The sequence below is a fragment of the Brachyhypopomus gauderio genome, chromosome 6 (genome assembly GCF_052324685.1).
Source record: "Brachyhypopomus gauderio isolate BG-103 chromosome 6, BGAUD_0.2, whole genome shotgun sequence".
Lineage (NCBI taxonomy): Eukaryota > Metazoa > Chordata > Actinopteri > Gymnotiformes > Hypopomidae > Brachyhypopomus > Brachyhypopomus gauderio.
This window is the reverse complement of record NC_135216.1, coordinates 3306047-3332295: the sequence shown is the minus strand read 5'-3', so window position 1 is coordinate 3332295 and position 26249 is coordinate 3306047. Positions and strand designations below refer to the sequence as shown.

At 41.4% G+C, this 26249-nt stretch overlaps 1 long non-coding RNA gene across 2 annotated transcripts; it reads left to right on the top strand.

Annotated features, from left to right (window-relative positions):
• The first annotated feature begins 5449 nt into the window (after positions 1 to 5449).
• Positions 5450 to 24700, top strand: LOC143516500 (uncharacterized). 2 transcript variants are annotated; one of them, XR_013131710.1, is made up of 9 exons: positions 5450 to 5720; positions 5834 to 9970; positions 10415 to 10459; positions 10636 to 10826; positions 14565 to 14685; positions 16548 to 21898; positions 22030 to 22494; positions 22901 to 23126; positions 23362 to 24700. It is a non-coding gene; the product is annotated as an uncharacterized LOC143516500 (long non-coding RNA). The 2 variants fall into 2 exon arrangements; XR_013131709.1 differs by having other exon boundaries at positions 14565 to 14726.
• The last annotated feature ends 1549 nt before the right edge of the window (positions 24701 to 26249 follow it).

Here is a 26249-nt window from a genome sequence, read left to right as displayed (position 1 = left end):
TATATTATCTACGTCGATACCCAGCGTTAATATTAGATCTAGGGTATGATTTCGATAATGTGTAGGTCCTACTACGTTTTGTTTAATGCCGACAGAGTTCAATATAGAAGTAAAAGCCCTTGTCAGTGGATCCTCCGCATTATCAAAGTGTATGTTAAAGTCTCCTACCATTATTATTTTGTCACTACATACTGCTAAATTTGCTGCAAAATCGGTGAAATCGTTTACGAAATCTGAGTAAGGCCCTGGTGGTCTGTATACATTATTAGGGAGAATGTACTTTTATTTTCAGATGGACTAATTACATTAATAGACTGCATCTCAAATGAGTTTGAGATATCTAAGTATTTCTGATGAATTTCTAAACAATCACGATAGATTATACATATTCCACCTCCTCTGCCTGACAGTCTAGGTCTATGTATATAACTATATCCCACAGGAGTGGCTTCGTTTAGAGCAGGCGTACTCAACTAAATTTGTCCACGGTCCAATTTTGGCAGATACCTGTGACCTGAGGTCCGGTGCGGCGGGGGTGGCGAACGTAAATTGTTGAGCGGGGGGTGGCGAATGTAAAGCCTGGTACTTTCGCGAGTGACTGTAGCGCGTGACTCCACCTACCTCGTGCGACCCTGCGCGAACGGTGGAGGCGTTTGTACTTTCGCAAGCGTCACTGCAGTGTTCTCCGAAACGATATGTGGTAGAAACACCCCTCAAAACAGGGGAATGAACATTTACCTGACCAATTTTAATGTTGCTATGTGTTTCAGGTTTGAAAAGTGCTGGAATTTAGGTTAAAGTACTTTAAAATGCTTGAAATTGTAACTACTTGGTTTCACAACAAATATCTGTCTGACTGAATAGTTCGCGCGCGAAGTTACAAAATTAGAGAGGTGCACTACCTCGCGAACCGACAGCGCGCGAGGCACTCGGGCACACGCGGAGCCACAGCGATTACGTCATTTTCGCCGCGCGGACCCTCGCGCCGCTCGTGAAGCGTCAACCAGGCAGGCAGTTGTGGGGTGGGGTGGGGGGGGGATGGCGAACGTAACACTCGTGACGGAGTGTTTTTTCAATAGCCCTGAAATAAATGCTCTGGTTTTGTTTTGGTCCGTATCCGGTTAATCAGGAATGAGATTGGGTCCGGACAGGACTGCGTTCGGGTCCGGGATCCTGACCGCGGTCCGCCAGTTGAGTACCCCTGGTTTAGAGTTAAATAATCACCAGATTGAACCCACGTTTCAGTTAGACATAGAATATCAATTTTCTGGTCTGTTATAAGTTCATTTACAAAAACTGCTTTTGAGTTGAGCGATCGAATATTGATTAATCCAATTTTCAGATTGGTCATATAGGTTGTAATAATTTGATGTGAAGTCTGAATATTAGTTAAAAACTTAGGGCGGACTATTTTCTTATGATTTAATTTAACCCGGGGCACAGACACAGTCTCAATCCTAAGGAAACTTGGTGACGCCTCTAAGCAGCTCGCAGACAGGTTTAACCCGTTAAGCTGGAAACATACTTGCTGTTTGCCCATGCGTTCGCGTACACAACCGGCTGCGTTGTGAACGTTACTGAGAACATACTAGCCTATGTGCAACGCGTGAAACTGGAGGCGTCCACTAGAGGGCAGAACGTAGAAAGGGCTTCGGTATTTTATCGATGCAAACATGGCAACACTCGAGGAGATTAGCCTTTGGGTAATTTTACGGTCACGGCAGAAAAAATGACGACAGCGATCCCTTCGTAGGTGGTATGTAAGGCCGTTAAATCAAAGACGTTGTGAGAATGGCGAGTTTGTGTCGTTGGATATCGTTGTGTCCATTTTGATGCTCGTTAGCGGCTACACTGCCCCTAGCGGTTTTGTGTGTATTGCACCTCGCGTCGCGTTAACTTTTGGAGGACGTGCAAGACCTACGCGCCAAACCGACGCAGGATACGCGAAGCAGCCATGATGCGTACGCGAACGCGTAGTTAACAGCAAGTATGTTTCCACCCTTAGTCTGCGGCCTGGTCGCGACCCTGGACAGTCAGCAGCTCCTAGTGCTACTCTGCCGACTAGCTAACAGGCTATGGGCTATGCTGCAAGATAACAAGGCGGCGCCATCCCGGGTGGGGTGGACACCATCCCTGCCTAAAAGACCAGGCTTGCCCTCGAACTCTTCCCAATTATTAATAAAGCCCAGTTGATTTTCTGAGCACCACTTGGACATCCAGCGGTTTAGCGACGTGAGCCTGCTGTACTGCTCATCACCGCGCCGCATTGGGATGGGGCCAGAGTAGATTACGGAATCGGACATCGTCTGGGCTAATTTAACCACCTCTTTAACATTACTCTTAGTCACCTCTGACTGCCGCAGACGTATATCATTGGCCCCTACATGAATCACTATCCTAGAAAACCTCCTATGAGCTAACAATCTAAGGTTGCCACTAATGTCCGGCGCTCTGGCTCCCGGTAAACAGCTAACTGTAACCGCTGGTGCCCCTACAGGTACAGCTACTTTCACTTGTCGGACTATAGAGTCTCCTATGACCAGAGTCTCCTCAGAGGGTGTAGCACTGAGCGGGGCAAACCTGTTTGACACGTGAACCGGGGAGTGGTGCTCTGGTGGGCTAGTGTTGGCGTTAGCGGTAGCTGCAGCCCTCGCTCTCCGACTACGCCGCCGAGACGTCACCCATTCGCCCCGCTGTGAGGGCTCTATCGGCGGAGTCGCGGAGGCGCTAGTTCTCCCTGGCGCGTCCACACCTACTACAGACCCTGTCCCTGTCTCTCTATCCCTCAATAATGAGTGGATGCGGCGCTCTAAGCTTTCCACTTTCGCCACGAGAGAATTTACTAGTTTGCACCTCTCACAAATACTACCACTATTACTGTCGGTGGCGAAAGGGTCTAGACTGAACATGCCACACTCCGAACACGGAGCAGCAACTCAATGCATTTACGCATGTAGACATTGCCAAGATCAAAGGAGAATGGCCCGACTGGTTCGAGCTGATAGAATGGTAACAGTAACTCAAATAACCAGCCAAATAACCGAGGCATGCAGAAGAGCATCTCTGAATGCACAACACGGCAAACCTTGAGGTGGATGGGCTACAGCAGCAGAAGACTACACCGGGTGCCACTGCTCTCAGCTAAGAACAGGAAATTGAGGTTAAAATTCGCACAGGCTCACCAAAATTGATGATGAGTCTCAATTTCTGCTGCAACATTTGGATGGTAGGGTCAGAATTTAACATCAACAACATGAAAGCATGGATACATCCTGCCTTGTCAACAGTTCAGGCTGGTGGTGGTGGTGCAATGGTGTGGGAGATATTTTCCTGGCACACTTTGGGCCCATTAGTACCAACTGAGCATCGTGTCAACACCACAGCCTACCTGAGTATTGTTGCTGACCATGTCCATCCCTTTATGACCACAGTGTACCCATCTCCTGATGGCTACTTCCAGCAGGATAACATGCCATGTCATAAAGCACAAATCATCTCAGACTGGTTTAGTGAACACGACAATGAGTTCACTGCACTCGAATGGCCTCCACAGTCACCAGATCTCAATCCAATAGAGCACCTTTGGGTTGTGGTGGAACAGGAGATTCACATCATGGATGTGCAGCCAACAAATCTGCAGCAACTGTGTGATGTTATCATGTCAATATGGACCAGACTCTCTGAGGAATGTTTACAGTACCTTGTTGAATCATGTTGAAGGCAAAAGGTGGTCCAACCCGGTACTAGCAAGTCGTACCTAATAAAGTTGCCTGAGTGTGTGTGTGCGTGTGCGTCCATATATATATATATATATATATATATATATATGATGGGTAATAATGTAAATACTGGGTAATATCATCTTTCTTTCAGGGCTTTTCATTTGCACAGTACTACACACAGAACTGCCCAGTGATGGGAAATATACCATAAATCTCTTTATCAATCACAAACTTATGCATTGTTATGTATTATAATTTCTTCTAATAATATACTTTTGGAATACCATTGTCTGTTAAACTGCATCTCTGGGAGTGTTCTGAATTTAGACAGAGATGATTTCTGTGCTGAGAACTGGGCTTTCTAAACTAATTAAGAATGTAAAAGGTCTTCAAAAGTACACCACTAATCACAACAAATTATCCTACTGGGCAGCAGATCTAATAGTTTCGTAATTTACCAAACTATAGAGCTCAGATTTCAACTGTTATTTTCAACAATAGAACAGACATCAATTTCAAACAAGAAATGAATACCCAAATATTTCAATGCAAATTCCACTTCTTTATTTAATACATGCATATTTTAAACATAATGTCACATGAGAATTTGATTTGAGAGTAGTTTTATTAATGACAGAGTGGATGTTTTCTGTTTTTTTGTGGTGTTGTTGTTGCAGATACAGGCCAGTCTTGCTCCATCTCATGTGGGAGTCTGAACCTTTGATGTGGGAGTCGAATGATCATTTACATGGCGATTAAATAAAATGTATTATTAATATTATAGAATGAGCATTTGCATAGTGTAGACACCTTTGCATCTGTAACTCCCGCTACGTTCAGTGTTGAGCGCGTTGTTAAAGGAGAGGCAGCATGGAGCTACATAAGCGGCAGAAAGGGGCAGCGGAAAAGTTACGCGCGAAGAAATTGAAGAGTCTCAATGTAGATGATACAAAATGTGTAAAAATCACAGACATGTTCGCTGCTGTAGCCTCCGCGTCCTCTGTAGGTGAAGACAGCAGCAGCAGACAGGGAGAGCAGCAGCCAGAGATGCAGGCTTGTGAAAGAGAAACTGAGGGACAGACTGAGCGGGAAAGTGTAGTAGGCTACGTAAGCAGATAGTAATGTTAGGATAACATAACTTTATTACATTAGTATGATGAGCAATGTCGATTGATTATGTAATACACATGTGAAGGGGGGTGTACGGGGGGGTGGTCATTGAAAATATTTTCTGATTTATGTTGCTCACGGAAAATGAGCCAAGGACCAATGAATCTCAGTTTGAAAAAAAAAAAATTGTATAATTTTTTCTTAAGCTGATTTTTTTTAATGGGTCCCACAGGCCCATAGACCATATAAAGGTTAAGCATACAATAAACAGCAGTCAACTGGTACTATAGACATAGCAAGACCATCAGGTCATCGACTCTATCATCAGGTCATCACCTGAGGGTCATTTTCCGTCTATATGTCTTTGTACCAGACAAGACGAACACAACGCAACAAAAAAAGGACAATTGTCACCTTGGATGGAGCCGACCGGCAGGCAAAATCTGAAATAGCTAAATCAGAAAATTGCAATCCACATACCACAGGCAAAATCTACATACCAAAGGCAGTATTCTCAACTGTTGGGCAACAGGGAAAGAATCCTTTGGCAAGAGCGAGAGAGAGAACCTGCAAATGCCTACATAAATTTAATAATGAAATGTTCCAATAAAGTAGCTTGACTACCTCAAGCAAATTAAATTCTATATGCAAAATTGTAGATAATACATTTCACACTGTCACCACACATTATTCTGAACTCTCCTGAGCTTTCGTTACACAGGAAAAAACATTTACATGGTACAGACACTTTGCATTAGTGTTACATGCTTCAGTGACCTGGGAGTACTTATGGCTGTGTCAGTCAACACTTCACGGCTCTTAAAGATAACAAATACATAATGACTTTCCTCACCATCTTCATCTGCACACTCCTGATTTACACCAGAGGTAAGAAAATAGTAAAAATCTAATTTTAGTTATCTGCAATTGCAGCCTTATTGATATCTCTCAGTGTAATCTTTAATAGTCTTAATGCAATATTTCAAACTCTCATTCCACAGACTCTCTTGGTCAGGTTGTGTTGACTCAGTTTGGAGATCAGACTGTGCAACCTGGTCAGACGGTCACTATTCACTGTAAACATGATCCAGCAATTGACTGTGTGAAGAAAGACACGTCAAAGCGTTGCATATCCTGGTATCATCAGATTCCTGGAGAAGCTCCTAAACTCTTGATATATTATACTGATCAGAGAGCTTCTGGTATTTCTGATAAATTCAATGGCAGTGAATCTGGAAATCACATTGATTTCACTCTGACTATCAGTGGAGTACAGCCTGAAGATTCAGGAGATTATTACTGTCAGAGTATGCATAATATAGGAACGTCCACAAACTTATCATGGGTGTTCACACTGTGAAAAATGGTCATACAAAAACGTTCCGCAGTCACCTGCTGATGCAAGAAAAACACACACGCACACACACACACACACACACACACACACTGAGATCCATTTACTTATTTTTTTAAGTTCTTTATGTTTCCCCATGGGAAAATATTCAGTTTCACAGTGTCACCGAATAAACACATATGACCTATTATATACCCAGCACTGTCAACAACTACCCATACACATGCCTTGCATCTTGAGAGCAGATTAGGCAGCCTAGACCATCCTTAGAATTATATACATAACCTGTCTAAACAAACATGATGGCTTGTGGAACAAATAAAACTGTAGATATATATTGTAGATACATATATTTTGTGAATTTTTTTTTTCTAGTTGATTTGTCAATCAAAATTAATTTATATAACACTTTTTACAACAGTTGCTGTGACAAAGCAGCTTTACAAGTTCAAGCCCCCAGTGAGTAAGCCGAGGATGACAATGGAAAGGAAAAACAAAATGTTTGTCCTGATAACACATTAGTTAAACCATGAATTATGTTTAGAATACTGAAATATTAATTGTGAAATGCTGTACATTTTAATTTCAGCAACAAGTGGATTTCTAGTCTTCTGTAAATTTGGATAGTGATTACAGAACTAATATTATTTGGAAATTCAGACAGAGGTTGGATAAAGTTCAGCAGTGCCTAGGCCTCTTAGTTCCAGTGAAGAGAAGTCTTAATGATTCCGCATACCAAGATATATTGGATAATGTTTTGCTCCTAACTGTGTGGGAACAGTTTGAAGGAAACTCTTTTCTGTTCCAGGATGATTGTGCCCCAGTGCGCAAAGCCAGATCCATAAATTTGGGTAAGGTTAGGGCTGAACAACTTAACTGGCCCTCATAGATTGTGAGCCAGACCCTCTCGTCCAACATCAGTCTCTGACATAACAAATACTCTTCTGGATGAATGGGCAAAATGTCTCACAAATACTCTCCAAAATCTTGTAGAATGCTTTTCTAAAAGAGTGGATATAGCTGTTATAGCTGCAAAGGAGGACTAATATTTGTATTAATATAATACCATTAATGCTTATGGGATGTCATAAAATTTTCTGTAGGTGTAATGTGCAGCTGTCTCAATACTTTTGTCCATATATTGCTGTCACGTCACTCAGCCACGCCCTCACTTACACAATCACAGTCACCCATTTATTATCACCTGCACCTGTTTCACATTTAGTCCTGCAGGTCCTGCTGTTCAGTACTGAGCACTCCTTGCACCACGAGTGAGAGAGACTGATGTCTTCAGCCCTGACTTGGTGGACATTCGTTTTGTCAAGTGTGACACCCTTATGGTGCCCCAGACATTATTGTAGCGCTCCTTGTGCCCTCCTCGTTTTTGCCTGTTGGGAGCTGTTTTATGTTTGCTTGCCACAGTGGACATTAACACCTTTCCTGCTCCAACCACGCCTTCTGCTGTTTCCTCATCGACACAATTGTATGTTGCTTGGCATGTCGATAAACCCCATACCTGACAAATGAAAACGGAAGCATTATAAAAGAAAGAATCATTTAAACTGGACAACAAAGTCCTATCTAAAATATACTGTCATAAGTTTTGAATTTTTTGAATTTGAATTGTGACATTGTGCTGCAAATACAATTTATTTTGACAAATACTGGAACCCTTTTGCCATCTTCTTTTTTTAGATATCTTTGCTGCCTTCTTAAGTGGATTGGTATAATTATAACCCTGTGTGTAACTACTGATGTAATAGTGCTATACAACTCCTGACACACTTGGCTATTTGAATATGTGAGATAGTGAGCTGAGTTTATTTATTTATTTATGTACATATGATTATTAGTAATAGTATTGTTATTATATAATTATGGTGTATGCATCTATGTCTCAGTTATTGGAAACTGAGGCATGTGAAACGATGTTGGGCAGACTGAACAGGGAAAGTGACAGTGTTAACAGTGGGACAGCTTCAGTAGATGTGTCTGGAGAGAACAATACACCTGTGTAAACACACTGGTGATTGGGCATGACAGTAATAGAGGCAGCACACTAATGCCCAGTAATTCAATGTAACTACATAGCTGCATTTTTTTTACTGCATGACACACATTATTTTGATAAAATGTTAATAAAACTGTTATCTATTATCTATTATGAAAGCTGATGCTTACTCCAAAAATGTTCATGTATATTATGTATAAATATTAATGTATATTATGCAGGGCCTATTTAAGTCTTCTAAGTCTTCTAGTCTTCTAAAGAGAATTCAGTTTACTGTAATGTCTTCAACGTACCCACTGTGAGAATTCAGATTTACATGAATAGGAATTCAATTGCTGAACTGTAGCACAGAACTAGTATGGAACATCAGCATTCCAACATCATCACGTTTACTACTACAGTCAAAATAGCGGTCTCAAACAGTAGCATGCCACTCAAATCGTTACATAAAATGCACATAATACAATAACATTATGATTCAAAGACGTTTTATTTTCTTTAAATTGTGTATGAACTCTTAATAGTAAAACAAACATAGCTTATATTTTACAGAAAATATGCACATTTTCACTCTCCTCAGTACACTGTTATGTGTTGAGGCTCTTGGTGACTGGTGTCTGGGAGCCCTGGGTGTCTTCACAGCTCATTACCCCTGTGCTCCTCCACTGGTTCTCAGAGAGGATCAGAGTGCTGCGCCTAGAAGTTTCAGTCGCCCTAAATAGTCCTGTTCAGTTTTATCAGATGTTGTGAGGCTCTTTCACTTCCCTTTAACAGACGTTCTGTTCATCAAGCAGAATCGTGTAGCATTCCAACAGTTCTGCCCATTTATAGTGTTGCTCAGAAAAGCCCATCAACAACAGTTTGTTTCTACTGAATGGTTCAGTGTTCCATGTTCATGAATCAATTACTTTGTAATGTATCTACATGTATTTTAATATTGCATTAAAAACAATTCACACATTCATTAAAGGTGAGTGAACATTCTCAGAGTCAAGCAGTAACTCACATTAGATCATATACTCCATCAAACGGCAAACAGATCTAAGCACCCTACCAAAACGTGAGATGAGTCTACTAGTCAGTGCTGTGCTCCTCAGTAGGACGAATGAAGGGGAGTACAGGCAGGCCATCTGCAGTAGCATCTGGATCAACTGGTCCCTCAGGGACAGAGGACCAATTCTCGGGACAGGAATCTGACTCCACAGCATAGCTCGCAGCAGAGGATTGCCGTTGAACCCATGATGCTCTGCGATCATCAAGGACTGCACAAAGAAGGAGAGGCGGCTAGAGAAGAAGCAGCAGTGGCCGCTCCAGTGTCCACAACAGTCACTTCAGTCTCACATGCATCAGAGTCACATCATTAGCAAAATCACCAGCAGGTTGAAAGTCACATCCATCCATGTCTGTAGTGACAGGCAAGAAGTGCACCTGTAAACTCTATTAAGGGTGCAGTTGCAGAAATCTGGTTCACTGATTAAATTACTAAGTATACGTACAATGAGATATTACCCAATTGGGCCAAACAGAGAAGATGCTAGTCTTGACTACTGAGCCGGTGCAACCAAATAACCATGCTGAACCATGAGAAGTGTGTTTGGAATGGGGAAAAAACACTTTTTTTTGCTGATTTTGACACCATTGATCATAATATTCTACTTAATAGGCTGGAGGCACTCATTGGCAAGAGGTCAAGTACTCTCCTGGTCCAGGTCCTACCTGACAGATCGTTACCAATTTGTACTAGTAAAAAACAAATGCTCAGAATGTACTAAGGTAAAATATGGTGTCTCATTATATATGCTGCTACTAGGCACTATCATTCGTAGGCATGGTATTGGCTTCCATTGCTACGCAGAATGGCTAATGTCAGTTGTCTTGCATTATCAACATTTTAGACTACCTGAGTTAAATGCTGTTGAGCTAATGCATGAGAGAAAGCTTGAATACTGTGTCGAGAACTAGCCAGGCCGTGTTTCCCACCAAGATAGCTGCTGTTGCCAACCTATGTACCTACCTTATATTTAGGTTTAAGCTAACTAGAAGACTCATAAAATTTGTTACATTTAACTGGTTTGGTAACTTGATCAGTTTAAGATTGCGACAATGACTCCATTGTAATAGTTTTACTGTTTGCAGTTTACGCTTTCATTTTGTTTTACAATTAATTTGACATTTTGACATCATTGATTGATTGATGCTGAATTTTCTGTTTTACAGGTATTTGAATTCATTTTTTGCTGCAACTGTGGATGAAGTGGAATTGTAAGTTTTGCAGTTTTTATTCATATGTTGAAAAAACAATGGTAAATAATTACAGACAGTCATGTACGTGGAAGACAGGGTTTCAGTTGTATGTATCTAAACTGTTTAAAAGTTCTTAAATCTCGTGGAATTTGCACATTTGAAGAATCACAGAAAAGGAACAAATTCTTTACCAGATTTACTGGAAGGACAAATTTCAGAAAATGCAGAGGAGAAACACAAAATGATGGTGCTTGAAATGCAGAAGAAAAATCCTGATTTTCAGCTATTGGATGAACTGATGACTCTTACATTTTCACACCGGAGACAAGAGCCACTTATTGCAGACGTCTTCGACAGATGGCCAGCCCTCTTCACTGAGAGACAGGTAGTCACATGTGCTATGTCAGACAATGTTTTCAGAAGTGCTGTACGTAGCTATTATTGAATGTCTATGTCTTCTCAGATACAGGTAGAGTTCAAGAGTCGTCACCATAGATCTTTACCAGTGTTTTCTTGATGGACTTAATGCTCTGGTTCCAAGAGTGCTGGAGGTGTACAACGTAGCTGTGACGGGCAGGGTGAGCGACTAAAAAGGAAGCGATCACACCAAGTCTCAGGGAAAAAGGATGGTTTAATAGAAAGTGTGCAAACCAAAACCCGTGCAAAAGATCCAAATTAAGGATATAATGACCAGCGGTTAACTGGTACAAAGACAAGACATATATAGGCAAACAAACGACCCTCAGGTGAGACGGATCACGGGCTCCGCCCACCTGAGGGACGCACACGATGTCACAAAACAGCAACAACAACAGCCGCTGTGGACGGAGGCGACCGGTAGGGGGCCACCTCTGTCAGGGCTGGGTCCAGGACCGTTCCCCCTGTCGCCACAGGAGGGCGCGCTCTACCTACTACAGTCAGGGCTGGGTCCAGGACCGCCCCTCCTGTCGTCACGAGGAGAAGTGCGCGACTTAATGCGCAAACGAGGCGCAATCAGCAGTGAGGACCTGCAGCTGTGCCTTCCCCTATTTAACAGGCACAGTTGCAGTGCCTCACTGCTGAGTTGTTCGTTGCCTCTCGCTCGTACTGCCAGCCGGTATTTTCTCCAGGTTCTCTGTGTTGGTCTTCGCGACCACGCTTTTCTTTTCGAGTTTTTTCTCCTGCGCCTTCCCTGGCCTACCTCAAGTTTTCCCCCCTCTTTATCCTTCCTATCGTTTGTTTCTTTGAAGGGTTCTTAGTTATTTTTTCCCAAGCGTCACGCTTCAGCCAGCTGCCCCTCACTGGCGTTTGTTACTTTGTTCGTTTGTGCGTCTGAGTTTTGCTGACACGTTGAGTCTTTCCTCCGTGTGTTTTTTGTTTCTGAAGTTTATTATTTTGTTCGTTTGTTCTCCTTTTTGCCGACACGTCGAGTTTTCTCCTCCGTGTATTTTCTGTTGGTTTTCAGAGTTTTTATCTCTGCTTTTGTTTTCTGCTTTTCCCGCTTATCGCGCAGGTCTCAGTTCATTATCAGTCCTTTGAGTTTGCTCCTGAGTCCATCTAATACAAACCCTGTGAGTCCTCTGTGTGCAGAGGTCTCACATTACAACCTCACTGTGACAGTAGCAGCCATGTCTGGAAAGAAGCAAGCACTCAAAGCATTTTGGATTGCCTAGAAAATGATGTAAGTGTTCAATCTGATGAGGGTAAAATACAACAATTTTGTCAACACATTCAATATTACAGTATACTTTGTAGAACATTACATTTACATTTACGGCATTTAGCAGACGCTCTTATCCAGAGCGACTTAAAAAAGTGCTTTTGCATTATTGGTTCTACGTTGGCAATTAGGGGTGTGACGATACACTCAGCTCACGAGACGAGACGAGACACGATATTGGGTTCACAAGAACGAAATGAGATTTTAAGAACACTAAAATGACAAATTATATGACTGGACAACAGACTTTTATTTAACCGAGTTACACATGCATGATGTAAGCATGAACTTTTAATAAACTTCTAACTCTACAAATTTAAGTTAATATCAAATTTCATAAAAGTTAAATGAAAAAAAATAAAAAGTTTTCTCCTTTTTTCAAGCGCTAACAATATTACAGTGAGTCTCCACTTAACGACGGGATTAGAGACTGAAAAGTCCGTTGTAAAGGGGTTTCGTCGTTAAGCGTGACCCTAAATTTAGATACGTTTTGATTGTAAATACAGTATAGAAAAAACTAACAATGTTCTTGTGCGTGCGTATAGTGTGGGAAAGAGCGATCGCATTGCCGAGATGGGCTGCAGTGGAGGCTGCGCTGCCGAAGCTTATCATACACAACACTCCACTGTGCTGCCACTGCTTCTCGGTTGTAACTCCGGTCCATCGTTAACCAGACCTGTCGTTAAGTGGGGACTCACTGTACTGTCATGCAGATTTGCTGGTTTCTCTGTGCTGTAGATGTAATATTGATGCTGTACAGTCATGGCCAAAAGTTTTGAGAATGACACAAATATTATATTTTCACATGATCTGCTGCCCTCTGGTTTTTATGTGTGTTTGCCAGATGTTTTTATCACATACAGAAATATAATTGCAATCATATTATGAGTAAAAAAAAAGCTTTTTTTGACAGTTAGAATGAGTTAATGCAGCAAGTCAATATTTGCAGTGTTGACCCTTCTTCTTCAGGACTGCTGCAATTCTTCGTGGCATGCTTTCAATCAACTTCTGGACCAAATCCTGACTGATAGCAGTCCATTCTTGCACAATCAATGCTTGCATTTTGTCAGAATGTGTAGGTTTTTGTTTGTCCACTCGTCTCTTGATGATTGACCACAAGTTCTCAATGGGATTAAGATCTGGGGAGTTTCCAGGCCATGGACCCAAAGTCTCTATGTTTTGTTGATTTAGTTATCACCTTTGCTCCATCATGCTGGAAAAGGCATTGTTGATCACCAAACTGCTCTTGGATGGTTGGGAGAAGTTGCTCTCGGAGGACATTCTGGTACCATTCTTTATTCATGGCTGTGTTTTTAGGCAAGACTGTGAGAGCCGATTCCCTTGGCTGAGAAGCAACCCCACACATGAATGATTTCAGGATGCTTTACAGTTGGCATGAGACAAGACTGGTAGTGGCTCACATTGTCTTCTCCGAACAAGCTGTTTTCCAGATGTCCCAAACAATCGGAAAGGGGATTCATCAGAGATTCATCTACACCTGTTTTAATAGAGCAATCACTGAAACAATGTTAGCTGGTCCTTTTAAGGCAGGGCTGCAATGAAGTTGAAATGTGTTTTGGGGAATAAAGTTCATTTTCTAGGCAAATATTGACTCTTTATAACATTCTGGAGTATATGCAAATTACCATTATAAAAACTGAAGCAGTAGACTTTGTAAAAATTAATATTTGTATCCGAGATGTACACCCCGCCGGTGAATGAATGGATGGTTGTCACGTAGGGCTACCCCCCCCCCCCCCCCCCCCCCCCGTCACTCCAGTGTCTTTGTTCCTCGTGTCTCTGTTGTTCCTTGCCCGTTAGCCCTGCCTTGCTTGTCTGTTGCCCTGGTTTCTGTCTGTCTGCCACGCCCGTGTCGTAATCGTCCTCAGCTGAGTCTTGTTAGTTGTTAGTTCCATGTACTTATAGTCCCTGTGTTTCCCTAGCCCCTTGTCGGCTATTCGTTCTCTCATGCTTTTGTGAATTCATGTGCCCTGTTCCCGGTATTTATACTCTCTGTTGGTTTATTCCCTGTTCTGTGATATCCTGCCTGGTTTTGTTTCGTGTCTGTCTTGATCATGCCCCTGTACTTGTCTAACCTGGATGGCTCTCCCGTTTCGACCTCTGCCTGTTATGACTACGATTATGGAATCCCCTGTAATAAATCTCGCTCTTCTCAGCGTTTGTGTCCGTCCCCTCGCTCCGCAGCGCATGCTGCGTTACAATGGTCTTTGGTGTGTGTGATTGATGTAATTTTGGATTGTGTTTTTTCTTGTTACGGTGTGACTCCATGCATGTAGATCAGTTGGAGGAGTTGGAGTGGTTGTTTCTAGATACCCTGTACCCAGATGCGGACCCAGAGTCAGGGTCTGTATAGTTCATAATACGAGTTCTTCATTGTTATTTTTATTACCTTGTGTCATGCAGAGATCTGGGTAGATGATTCCAAAAGAAAAATGTGCACGTCCATGTGTCCTTCCAGAGGTGGTTTCAGAATCACCATTTCCAGTGGGGCAAAACCTCCAAAGCTCCAGTGAAGAAGCCACAGGTGAGACGAGCTCTGACTCCTGCCCCGCCTCCTCTCCACAGGTTAATTCTAGAAATGCGTTTGTTTACAAAGCCCCTTATGTAACAAGTGCGTTTGTTTTACCTTTTTTTTGTGTGTGCGCAGGTCCTGCTGTGGCACCTGCACTTCCCACTCAGCATTTCCCACTCAACACATGCTCCCACCTTCCCTTATTAGCATTATGAGAGCATTATAACAAAGTATTGGGTTGCAGGAAATCTGTGTATTAATGACTGACCAATCTACCTCCAAAATCTATTAACTTCCAGCTGAACTACTTTGAGTTGTTTCTAGTTTCTTCATACCACTTAAAATGAATATGCATTACTGTCTGCTTTCAAAAAAGCTCGTTAGCATGTGTGAGTTCAGCTTGTGAGAGTAATTAAACCGTGTGGTTACAATTGGGAGGGTGAGATAAATGTGTTCCTGTGTCAGTCAATTTCCTGTTGTGTTTCAGGGCCAGCTGTGCTGAGATTGGAGCTAGAGTTTGTGCTTTTTGTAATCGTTGACCACAGGCTACATTAAACCGCCCTTTATCTCTTGGTGTGCCTGTGTTTTCTCCATAGCAGCCTTAGTATTTGTAGCAAGCAACTGTTTGGATAGCTGACTAAATTAACTTGGGCTAAACTAATCCCTTTGCTTTCAAGTAACGTTGCTGTTCAATATATGAAATGAAAGAACATTGTGCCACTAGGGGACTCCCTTTTACCTACCGTATTTTCTGGACTATAAGCCGCTACTTCCCCCCCCACGATTTGAACCATGCGGCTTATACTAAGGTGCGGCTTTTCTGTAGATTTTTCTTCACCCATCAGTGGGCGGAGCAGAAAGTTAATCAGGTGGTAGGTCAAAGTTGTAAATCAAAGAAGAAAGTGCTCAATTTCATTTAGCACAGGCAAGCAGCAGGCACGACGGAGTCAAATTCCGAGTCCCCTCGTTTGCACACACATAAAGACTCTACAAGGTGATATTCGGGAGTTAAAGTGATTATGACTTAGTTCATTGAGCACTCTAGTTTTGTCCTGTCACGCTACGGTCCCCGAACCCTTCCTTTGGGGTGTGTGTTAACGTTGTCTGCGTCTACTCGTCTGCGTCAGTGTATCTCCGTGGGTGCGGGTGTGTCTTGTAATTATCCGTCTCACCTGTGGCTCGTCTTGTCATCACGTGGGGTTGATGTGGTCTGTCTATTTAATGTGCGTTCGCGCAGTGTCTTGTGCTCGTCGTTGTCTATAGTCTGCACGTTGTGTGCTTTGTGTTTGTTCTTCGTGCGCTATTGCGCAATATATGTAAATAAAAACGTGTCGTTTGGACGTGTCGTTTGGACTCGTGTCTCATCCTTTCTCCAGCGCCACAGCGTCACACTAACTAGGTATTTAGACATACTACTGCTGTAATACTGCAAAGTATAATGCCGTGCCGTTTGCTGTGATGGATAATTAAAGTCTAGCTCTTATTTATGCATAGAAACATAAATCGACAAGATATTCTGTAGCGTCTTTATGCACGGATAAACGAGTTAACTGTGTCGCCATCAGTTGCAGCCTCCCTCCCATGTCCCATGCAGTGCACTCAAAACAGTCCTGAAGGGCAGAGATGGCTGCTTCTGAACTGGTCTGGAGCGTCTGATGAGCGGTCTCATGATGGGGTGGTCTGAGAACGCGAGGTGGGGGCGGGGCTCTGCCCGGTACGCGCTGGGGATGTTTGTGTAAACAAGATCCAGTGTGTTCGCTCCTCTCATTGCAAAGTCCACATGTTGATGGAAATTAGGGAGGACTGACTTAAGATTTGTATGGTTGAAATCTCCTGCGATAATGAACAGTCCATCTGGATGTTTTTTTTTGCAGATCGCTGATGATAGGCCTCAACAAAATACAACGCAACAAAAAAAGGACAACTGTCGACTTTGACAACTGTCGCCCCCCCCATCATGACACCAACTAAATCAAAATCTGAAAGAAATTTTAATACTGTGAAATCAGACCAGGTTTTGAAGAGCATGAATGTTTTAAACTGAGTGTTACACACTAATCATTTACTAAACTCAATGCACCTGCACTTATTTTCCCAGGTGTCATTAAATTGCTTCAGTTTGGTTCAATTATCTCGGTTCAGTTCAATATGGGGAAGACTCCAGACATAACTGGCCATTGATACCCTCCATAGGATGGGTAAGCCACAAAAGTTCATAGCTAAGGATGCTGGCTGTTCACAGAGTGATGTGTCCAAGCACATCAATGGAAAGTCTAGTGGAAATAAATGTGGCATGAGAAGATGCACCAGCAAAAGAGATGATTGTGGAAATCAAAAATCTATCAAAAAGAATTCACATTCAGATGCATCCAGGAGATGGTCTACAACTGCCGGGTTCCTCGGATCAAGCCATTTCTGAAACTGAGCCAACGTTTGAGCCAACGGAAGTGTCTCAACTGGGCCAAGGAGAAGAAGGGCTGGACCGTTGACCAGTGATCCAAGGTCCTCTTTTCCAATGGAAGTAAAGTGTTCATTTCATTCGGGACACAAGGTCCAAGGGATGGAGGAAGACGGGTGAGGTCTACTGTGAAATATCCACAGTCTGTCATGATATGGGGTGCAATGTCTGGTGCAGGTGTTGGTAAACTCTGCTTTCTTAAATCCAAGGTCACTGCAACAGTGTACCATAATGTTTTGAAGGACTTCATGATTCCTTCTGCTGAGGATCTGTATGGAGATGCAGATTTCATCTTCCAGCTGGACCTGGCCCCTGGCCATGCCACCAAAAACACCAAAGCATCGTTTGATGCCCATGCCATTACAGTGGCCAGCAAATTGCTGGACCTAAACCCCATTGAGAATCTATGAGTTATTCTCAAAAGAAAAAAAAACAACTGAAAATCTAGCTAATTCTAAAAAGTTCTGGAAAGAAATCAAATCGCTATCTGTATCTAATAATTGTGTGAAATTGACTTCAAAAGTTGTGGTGGGTGGGAAAAACATTGGAGATAAAACTGAAATATTAAACCAATTCAATATGCATTTTGTTACATCTGGCTGCTTGTCCCAATCACAAAATTGTCAAATTAAACCCGTTGTTACTAGGAACAAAATTTGTGAGGATTTAAATTTTAGACCATTTACAACAGCTGAAGTTAGGAAAGCTTTAAAGCAGTTAAAATCTTGTAAACCTGCTGGTCCAGATGGTCTTGAACAATTTTTTCTAAAACTTGCAGCTGAATATATTGCAGAACCCTTGTGCTGTATTTTTAATCTCACATTAGAGACAAGTAAAATTCCCATGGATTGGAAGACGGCAATGGTGTTGCCACTTTTAAAAGGAGGAGACCCTGCTGATTTAAATAATTATAGACCTATTTCAAAGCTTTCTGTTGTGGCAAAGATACTTGAAGCCTTGGTCAATGATCAAGTAAAAATGTTTCTAATTTCAAATTCAATACTCTCTGAGTTTCAATCAGGGTTCAGAAAGAAACATAGTACTACTACAGCCACCATGAAAGTCTTGAATGATATTATTGAGGCTCTTGACTAGGCCTGTGTTGAAAAAATCGATTTTCCGATTCAGAATCGCATATGATGATCTGATAATCACGCAGGCGTGCTCGGTCTAACTAGCTGTAAAACAACATGGCGTCGGACAGTGACGGTAACGACGATAGTCAAATCGGAAATCTAAAAGCAGAAGGATAGTTTATCCAGTGTCTGACTATTTACAATTAGTCCATGTCACTGACAGTTTACCCAGTGTTTTTACAGTTTAAAAAAGTTTAAAATGTTCTTGTAACGTTGGGCGCAAGGCAATGGACGAGACAGAATCCTTTGCACTTTCCAAATCGTTACGTTTATTACATTTACTGAAGCGCAGACAGCGCACATAAACACGTTTACATAGAACGTGTGTGACTCAAACAACGACGAGCACAGGACGCTGCGCGAACGCACATTAAATAGACAAACCACACAAACCCCACGTGATGACGAGACGAACCACAGGTGAGACCAGTGACTGTATGGTCTCTGGGTGAGATGGATTATCACAAGATGCACCCACGGAGATCTACCGACGCAGACGAGTAGACGCAGACAACGTTAACACACGCCCAACAGGGAGGGGTCGGGGACCGTAACATGACAGTTCTGTTCTTATATTCGCACTTTAAAGAAAAATACACGTTTACATTTTATACTTTCAGTTTATTAAGTGTGAGCACTTTTAAAATAAAAATGCATTTGGTAGCAACAGCTTTTGGGTGAATTCTTAATTATTTCAATCATAATAATAATGCACTGGTTAGTGTCCAGTAGGAGTCCACTGTTGCAGATATAGACACCTCAAAGATGTCCTCTGTTTATTGTCCTGGATTACCTTTCTTGAAGGTAGATTTATGATGACCCTTTTCACCAGTCTTCCAGCCATCAGTAACTACCAACTACCAGTAACTATTTGCAGATTAATATCGATATAATACTAGTTTTAACATGTTGCTTTTGTACATAGTCAGGAAACAGCTCAAATACATTTTTAATAACACTAAACCCCGAATTGGACCGAATCGGATCGAATCAATTAAATCGGATTAAATCAAAATAAATCGATTCTTAATCTTCGGAATCGGATAGATTCTTGGAATTTGGATCGATACCCAGCCCTACTCTTGACCATAAGCACTGCTGTTTTGCACTATTTATTGACCTTGCAAAAGCGTTTGATACTGTTGACCACTCTATTTTGATTGACCGACTCTTGGAAATTGGCTTCTCAGAACAGGCTGTAGGTTGGTTCAAAAGTTATTTATCAAATAGGACTCAAAGAGTTAAAGTAGAGGCTGATGTTTCTGAGGAGCTCCAGCTCTACAAGGGAGTTCCACAGGGTTCCATCCTTGGTCCTTTACTTTTCACCCTTTATATAAATAATATTGGCCAAAATATTCAAAATGCTAAATTACATTTATATGCAGATGACACAATTATTTACTGTTCTGCACCAAATTCGGCAGAGGCTTCGCAATATCTTCAGTCAGCCTTTGATAAAATACAAGAACAATTATCCTATCTGCGTCTTGTATTAAATGCTGAAAAAACTAAACTTATGTTTTTTTCTTTGTCAAAAGCACAAACTGCTAATGTGTCTATCTGTACTGAACTGGGTCAACAGATTGAACTAGTGTCTAGTTTTAAATATCTGGGGTTCTTAATTGATGATAAGTTATCTTTTAAACCTTATATTCAACATTTAATTAAAAAGCTTAGACTTTTATTAGGTTTTTATTATAGAAATAAATCTTGTTTTTCTTTTATTGTAAAAAAGAAGTTAGTTGAAGCAACGTTCATGCCTGTATTAGATTATGGAGATATTTTGTATATGAATGCTCCTGGGCACTGTTTGAGCATACTGGATAGTGTGTATCATAGTGCTTTGCGATTTATAACAAACTGTCGACCTCTTACTCATCATTGTTTGTTATATACAAAAGTGAATTGGACTTCGTTGCAGGAACGACGTTTTGCACATTGATATGTTTTTATTTACAAAGCACTAATTGGGAATTTGCCTAATTATTTATGTTGTCTTCTGAATAGAAGGCAAAGTCTGCTCAGTCTTCGTTCGAGTGAGTTTTTGCAACTTGCTGTTCCTAGAGCTCGAACAGAGCTAGGAAAGACTGCTTTTAGTTTTGCTGCTCCATACACATGGAACCGGTTACAGGCTGATATAAAAATCAAGGACCTTGTTTCTTTGAACAGATTTAAGACTCTGATAAGATCAGTCGGGTACAGATCATCTGTGTGTGCGTGTTTTAATTAATTTTATGTGAGATTGTTGGAATTTTGAATGTATCTTGAATGTTGTAATTTGTGCTGCTGCTCTGTCTCTCTTGGCCAGGTCTCTCTTGTAAAAGAGATCTTGTCTCTCAAGGGACTAACCTGGTTAAATAAAGGCAATAAATAAATAAAAGAAAAATGAGGGCCACCAGACCCAACAACAAATACGAACTGACAGCAAGTGTAACGGATGTGAATTCTTCAACAACCCGTATACAGATAAAAGGACTCAGGATGGAGTTCACCACGTTTACTGTGACAGACATAAAAATCACAATTTTAGTCTTCACACATATGTTGGGCACACTCTGGCTCCCCACATCAGTGTAAAACACCACTGTGAGGGAGGAAGGGGAAGCAGCCCAATGTAATTTTACTGGTGCGAAGAGCATTTCTGGTCTTTCAAAATAAAAGACCAAAACGATAAACTTCACATCATATTGTAAAATAAAACACAGACATTGAACAGGAATTTAAATAATATATCATTGCATTTTTAACTCCGTTACACAAGCATCAAGAAAGTCTGGTCTTCCTAGATAAAATCCAGTATGCCAGTATGCCATTGCAGGAGCACACCACATTCATATATTCAAGGAAGGCAGTGCATTTTCCTAGAGAACTGACAGATGCTATGTAACAAAGTCACATACATTTGGACAAATTGTATTATGTGAAAACAGCTTTTGACAGTGTACTGAGTATTCAGTTCAATCTGCTAAATGATTATACACAAATTACTGATAACTATAAATATCTTAGAAAACAAAGATATGAAATTGCAAAATCTGAAAATGTTCCAATAGTTGCTTGACTATGTGACGGGCAGGGGTGCGCAACTAAAAGGAAGCGATCACGCCAAGTCTCAGGGAAAAAGGATGGTTTAATAGAAAGTGTGCAAACCAAAAACCCGTGCAATATCTCCAAATTAAGGATATAATGACCAGCGGTCAACTGGTACAAAGACAAGACATATGTAGGCAAACAAACCACCCTCAGGTGAGACGGATCACGGGCTCCGCCCACCTGAGGGACGCACATGACGTCACCAAACAACAACAACAACAGCCGCTGTGGACAGAGGAGGCCGGTAGGGGGCCGCCTCACCGTGACAGACTAACTCAAGCAAATTAAATTCTATATGCAAAATTGTAGATAATACATTTCACACTGTCACCACACATTATTCTGAACTCTCCTGAGCTTTCGTTACACAGGAAAAAACATTTACATGGTACAGACACTTTGCATTAGTGTTACAAGCTTCAGTGACCTGGGAGTACTTATGGCTGTGTCAGTCAACACTTCACGGCTCTTAAAGATAACAAATACATAATGACTTTCCTCACCATCTTCATCTGCACACTCCTGATCTACACCAGAGGTAAGAAAATAGTAAAAATCTAATTTTAGTTATCTGCATTTGCAGCCTCATTGATACCTCTCAGTGTAATCTTCTCAGAATACAACTTCTTTAATAGTCTTAATGCAATATTTCAAACTCTCTGTCCACAGAATCTCTTGGTCAGGTTGTGTTGACTCAGTTTGGAGATCAGACTGTGCAACCTGGTCAGACCGTCACTATTCACTGTAAACATGATCCAGCAGTTCACTGTGTGAAGGCAAACACATCTATGTATTGTATGTCCTGGTATCATCAGATTCCCGGAGAAGCTCCTAAACTCTTGATATATTATACTGATCAGAGAGCTTCTGGTATTTCTGATCAATTCAATGGCAGTGAATCTGGAAATCACATTGATTTCACTCTGACTATCAGTGGAGTACAGCCTGAAGATTCAGGAGATTATTTCTGTCAGAGTACACACTTCATCGATGAGGGCACATCACAATACCGAGTGTTCACACAGTGAATAAGCATCACACAAAAACTCCCATTTAGCCTGCAAAAGGGCTACACTGCCACAGCTGGGTTCTACAGCAGGTGCTGATGGAGGGAGATTACACAGGCCACTGAAGGTAATGAAAAAACAGCAATGTCTAAAATGCTCAAAACAAACACACAAATGTTTCTCTTGAATCAAATCAAATCAAATCAAATATATTTGTATAGCGCTATATATCTATATTGAAGCATGTTAAAATATGCTTGCTTCTAACAAAAGGTATAACCTTACAAATGCCATAACAAACTTACTCTGTCTATTGATGTTATTTACTAAAAACAAATTATTTTTTCATCATTTATGTATTCATGTATAAATGTACATATTCAACACTAAACATGGAAATTTGATTTGACAATAGTAGAACATCCAAACTTCTATAAAACTCAAATAGATTTGATGGGTGAAGTTATTTTTATTCAAAGAGTGAATTTTACAAAGTGATTTTGCCCTGATTTAGCTTTTCTATTTCTCTGTAGTGTGTGTGTACTCCTGTTGCAAACACAGACCAGTCCTGCTCCATCTGATGTGGGAGTCGGAAAGATAATTTGCATGGTGCAGACACCTTTGCATCTCCAGCACATGCTTCAGTGATCTGGGAGTGTTTACAGCCTTGTGACTTTAACTCTTCATTAGAGAGAATGTATCTAGTTATCTAGGCATTGACCATTGTCTTCATCTAGACACTCATCAAATGTGTCTTGGGTAAGAAAACTAATTCTGACTAATTCTGAATCATTCAAATTGACAAAAAAAAAAAATTATCTTCGAAAACATTTTCATATATAGAATATCTCCATTTGTTGAATATAATGGGAATAATTATTACTACTCTACTTGTCGGATTGTGGGTGAGAATTATGAAGTGTTTCACTGATATCTCCCAATCTAATCCTCTGAAACTTTCCTTAATGGAATACTTCCCCCTCTCTGTCCACAGACCACAGACTCTCTTGGTCATGTTGTGTTGACCAAGCCTAGTCAGAGGGACACAGCTCAACAATTTTGTCTCCAAACACACAAAAGCGAAATATGGAGACCCGCAAGGCTCCATCTTTTTTTTTTTTTTTTTATTCCAATATTTTGGACAGTACAGAAAGTTGACATGCAACAAGGCAGTGTAATAGAGAAAAGTCAAAGTCAAATTTATTTATATAGCGCTTTTCACAACACACGTTGTCACAAAGCAGCTTTACAATCATATGGGTCCAGATCCCTAATGAGCAAGCCAAAGGCGACAGTGGCGAGGAAAAACTCCTGATGGTATGGTAGGTATTAGGAAGAAACCTCAGGAGGACCAAGACTCAAAATGGAACTCATCCTCCATTGGGCGGCCCGTTAGTACAAGTCCGTGGTGCGCAGGATGGTTCTACAGATAAAGTTAAGGTCCTTGTTCCACGGCCAAGTAGTCACAGTCCCTTCAGTGTAGATGGTGAGCCTCAGGTAGGAGCTAGCATCAGCACATCCTCTTGCGGAAAAAGCACATCCAACCCTGGCATCAGTACATCCACCAGCAAGTCAGACCATCTCCCAGGTGCTTGTAGGTGTTTGCATGCAATCATCTTGGGTGGAAGCAGGCAAAAAGATAGAAAATAAAGACTGAGCATGTGGACATCAATTTAAACCACCATTGATATAAATGTACACAGCTCATGTGCCAGTGAGCTGGAATTTAAATCTGTTTCAGTAGACTGATTGTTCATTTTAGTGCGCTATCCAGAGTTTGTAGTGTATTATTTTTGTAGGGGGTGTCCGTCTTCCACTCCCCTCGTTGGTTTTTGGTTTGTAGTTGATTGTTTTGTGAGTTTCCTTTGGGTTTATGGGTAATGGTTTGGCCTAGAGTACACATATGGGAAGTATTATTTTAATCAAAATTCTTTTAATTGTGTAATGAAGGTGTTGATAATAAAGTCTATGGTGATGAAACAGCCTTGTTCCTCATTTATTCGACAAACCTTTTAGGGATCCCCTACTCAGTATTAAAAGTGGAACTGGTAGCTATCTAGTGTGTAGTTCACTGGTGCCACACCGATAGAGCCATGCCACATTTACTGGTAATGACCCAGACTGCTTTCATGATTCTGTTAAGTTTTGCTTCGTATCTGTATATGTCGTATTGCCTGTTTGATGTTTGCTTATTTCACTAGAGTCTCGTGTGTGGTTATTTCCCTTGTTCGGGTGTATGTAACTGCGTGTGTTGTCTCTATCGCTTAGTTTTCGTAGTACGTTTGTCAGGTTATGGTATTATTCGGTTCTTTTGTTAATGAACATATTTTAGGTATCAGTCTTATGCTCTACACATAAAAATACCCTCATGTGTTTAACCCACATAATACTGATCTGAATAATCACTTAGCACTTTTGTAAGTCGCTCTGAATAAAATACTCTCACACAGGCACGAAACTTTAGACAAAGACGAGCACAAGACATTGCGCGAACACACATTATGTAGGCGATTAACACATACCCTCGTGATCTCGAGACAAGGCACAGGTGCGACTACGAACACGCTCACGGACAACCCACACCCACGGAACTACAAACATGGACATAACGACACGCAGACGATGTAGTGACACGCCCACAAGGAGGGGTCCGGAGCTGTGACCGTAACATCAGTTCCTTTACTGGAGTTTGTTTTATCGCGTTGAGCAAGTCTTTTGTTCTTCCTGGTTTTTCCCCCATACTTTGTATGGTGGCGTTTGTATTTTGGCACTTTTCCCCCCGGTCATTTTTGTGGAGATTTCGGTAGTTTATTTTGTGTGGTTAGGCTCTTGGGTTTGCCTAATAATATAAAACCTGCTAGGGTGTGAGGGTCCTGTGACCAAACAACTCCAAGCACACCTGGGTGGAGTTCTGGACAAACTGGGGCGTGGTTGTCTTTTTGATGGCCCAGTCGGTCTAGAACTCTGCCCAGGTGTGCTTGGAGTTGTTAAATGTTGTTTGGTATGTTTCAGCTCCAGGACAGTAGGAGGTGTTCCTCACTTATCCTCGCCCTTTTGCCCATTCGTTGTGTGGTTTTTGTGCTACTGCTGCTGGCCGCATGGCTGTGGGGATGTGTGGCTTAGTGGGGCGGTATGCAGGCCTCCTGCTGGCCGCATCCGACTGCAGAGGCAATATTTCATGTTGTCTTATGGCATTGTGTTTGTCACCCAGGTGGGCGGGGCCCATTATGATTCCTGACACCTGAGGGTCGTTTGTCTATATATGTCTTGTTTTTGTACCAGTTGACTGCTGGTTGATTTTTTGTATTGCTGTTGATTTTTTTTTTATTGTGCACTTTATTCATTAAATCCCCCCTTTTCTCTGAGACTGGTGTGATCACTTTCTTGTTATTTTGCACTCCTCGTCCTTCAGTGTGTAAGTATCTAAGTTGTTTCAAATTAATAAACATACACAGTAATTGCAAAAGACTCATTGAACAGACCTCATTTAAGATGATTTAGGCTGGAAATATATGGCTCATATATGCATGCTTTATAGACATGATGGTTGGAATGTGAACTGTCCACATCACTAGGAGACAAAGCTATTGTTACGTTCTATCCACCCCTCCCTGACGTGCCACGCCTCTGTAGCTAGGGTCGGCCCTTTTTTGATTTGTCAGTAGTTTGTTTTGGTTGCTGTGCCCTCTGTTCCTAGCTCCGCCCCTATTGATTAATGTTCAGCTGTTCTTAGGGTTTTTCTTGATTAGTGTTGTGATTTGGGGTTTTTTTCTTAGCAGTTAACACATGCCTTGTTTATTCTTTTAACATAATACACATGTTTATTCATGTTTATTCTCTTAACATAATACAGTATTCTTTTAACATTATTCTTTTAACATA